Below are 3,116 nucleotides of genomic sequence, written 5' to 3'. Positions count from 1 at the left end.
CTGCTGCTGAAGCTGAAACTCCAAAACTTTGGCCACCTGATATGAAGAGCTTACTCTTTGGAAAAGACCCTGATGCTGGGAAAGATTGAAGGCAGGAGGAGAAAGAGACTTAAGAGGATGGGATGTTTGCATGGCATCAATGGCTCAATGAACATGAGTTTGAGAAAGCTCTGGGAGATGGTGAAGGACAAGGAAGTCTGGCGTACTGCAGTCCTTGGGGTTGCAAAGAGTCAGACAAGACTCAGTGGCTGAAAAACAACAATGATAAACTAAAATCAAAACTGAAATTATAATCTATTTAGTAATGCACAGCAGTAAAACATTACATAGTAAAAACTGTGATGTAGACAAAGAGGAAGAAGGAAAATATGTAGCCTTTAGAATTTAACAATGAGTTAAGATTTATGAATTAAAGTAAGCTAAAGGGGGAAAAGGGACAACAAATTAATTAAGAAATAAATAAAGGAGGCATTAATCAAGATACAAACAGATATCAGTATTCTATATTGAAGCACTAGCAAGAAATAAAGTAGCAAGAAAGTTATAGATTTGATCAACAAAAACACATTGTGGTTTGTTGAAGTTTCATGAAATAAGCAAATAATTGGCAATTTATAGAGAAGAAAATCACAATAAATATTAGGAATAGGCATGTGAATTTCACTATATAAATAGTAAAAAATTAAAATATAACTAGTATTTGCAAGTACATTGCAAAAGTTTGAAAGATCTAAATGAAAGAATTATATCTATATAGCTATGCAAGAGACATAGGGAAATAATATGTGAAGATGTTTGAAAAGCTGTTAAACAAAGTGGGGATGTGGATTGAGATCTATTCTGGAGTCAGAGGGTGGAAACTACAGAGGGGAGTATCTACAAGCATTTACTGTCAGGAAACATTCACACAGGCAAGTGTTCCATCAGTGATTACTTTTGGTAATTTGGAGCTACTTGAGTTGCAATATCTTATACCTATCTGTATTCTCAGTAACTGTGGGTTTTTGAATATGTACAAACTCAAGTAGACTTCTGTTCTGTCTTGGAAGCAATTACCTGCAATACATGTGGCCTTAGTGTTACTGGCCTCTTTCATTTATTTCTTAATTCTTTTATTATTCCTTATAGAATAATTAATTCCTTTATTATTAATTACTATTAATTATATATTAATTTATATAAAATATATATAATTAGAGAAATATACATAATATATATTATATTATATATATTATATAATTATATTAATTCCTATATTCCTTAATTCCTTTATTATTCCTTATAGAAAAGGAATTCCTTTTCTATAAGGATGTCTTATATATATATTCTATATATATATATGTTATAATACATATATATATATATACAGCTATAAATACATAAAGCTGTATATCTACAGAAACAACAACAATTTCTTTACAGACTACTTTTATTTTGGTTTGTATCTACATCCACTTTGCATGTGTTTTTATGATTATTTCAAGAGCAACTCAAAGGAAAATATTGATAGGGTCTGGTCTTAAATAATATCACCACTCTATTAATCCTTGCTGTTGGGGATATTTTTTATGAAACAATAAATATCAAATAATACCAAAAAGACCAAGTTACAAGCAGTGACTCTTGGCATCTAAGCTTCAAACTTCATGTCAAGGGATCTAAGGACAAAAGTATAGAAAATCAGTTTCTTAGCAAGAATAAACACATGTATTTATAAACATACAAGGCAGAGACTTACACTTTAAGACTACACAGTCATGCTAAAATTAGTTCATCTTTACTAATATTTTTAGTTCCTTAAACTGGCTTTACTCTCTTTGACCCCTACTTGGATCCACACACTTTTCTGCCAACTATAGCTGGTACCTCCCACCCTTCCTTCCTAACACAGCTTTGTATTTCCTTCAAGACGTTTTCCTGAACCTATCAAAACAGTCTGGATGTATTTTTTAGGTGATCCTGTCCTTTCGCCTTAGCATTTATCACACTATTTTTGATTACCTGATTAGCCATGTAATAGGTCTATTTATCATCTCTAGACTAGCTACAACACAGGTAGGCTAACTATGGAGGCCAAACCCAGACAGACATTTTTTTTTTTTTTTTTTTGTATTGCTTATGAACTAAGGGCAATTGTTACAAAATTAAAAACAAAATTTAAAAAGTCATATTTCATTGTACATGAAAATTATATGAACTTAAAATTTCAATGTCTATGAATAGCTATATAGGAGTACAACCATGCTCATTCATTTACATATTGGCCCAGGCTACGTTTGAGAAAGAATGGCAGAATTCAGTGAAACAGAGGATTTATTTATGAAACAATAAATATCAAATAATACCAAATATCAGAATTAAGATATGTACAATCAGACTCACTACAGAAAATGTTTCTAACATCTGTCTCCCAGTGTTAAACTACAATGATATCTAAAATCATAACAGCTTTATCAACTACTGTTTTCACTCAGTAGTTGAGTTTTCCTGCTCACTGTCATGGGAAGCCAGATATCACTGCTGCCATTTCTAATGCCTAATGCTCCTAAAACAATGTCCTAAATGATCATTGCTGTGGCCAGTACCATTGAAGCCAACTGGTATGGGAGAGGGGGCAACATTCTAAGTGAGCTGACACCTTGGCCACCTCTTAGAAAGAGCCTAAAAAGCATAAAAAAAAACGTATAATTCAGCCTTGAAATAATACCTATGCTGTTTTCATCTTGAGTATGACAAGAAATTAATGCAAGCTCTTATTTACTTCTAAATAAATTTAATTAATATGAACTTAAATATGGCATTGGCCTGGGGTACAGTAAACAAGCTATCAGGTGATTCAAGGAAGCAGCTGGACAAACTTAGTAGAGTCCAGCTAAGGTGGTCTGGTATTACCAACTTTTTAAAGAATTTTCCACAGTTTGTTGTGATCCACACAGTTTGTGATGATTAAAAAAAAAAAAAAAAAGTTGTCTGAGACCTTACAAATAGCTGAAAAAAGAAGCAAAAGGCAAAGGAGAAAATGAAAGATAAACCCATGTGAATGCAGAGTACCAAAGAATACCAAGGAGAGATAAGAAATAGATGAAAACAATAGAATGGGAAAGACTGGAGATCTC

This window comes from Bos grunniens, chromosome 9, assembly GCF_055505025.1.
Source record: "Bos grunniens cultivar Pamir isolate PY7600 chromosome 9, Bosgru_T2T1.0, whole genome shotgun sequence".
In the NCBI taxonomy this organism is placed as follows: domain Eukaryota; kingdom Metazoa; phylum Chordata; class Mammalia; order Artiodactyla; family Bovidae; genus Bos; species Bos grunniens.
This window is presented reverse-complemented; position numbering follows the sequence as displayed.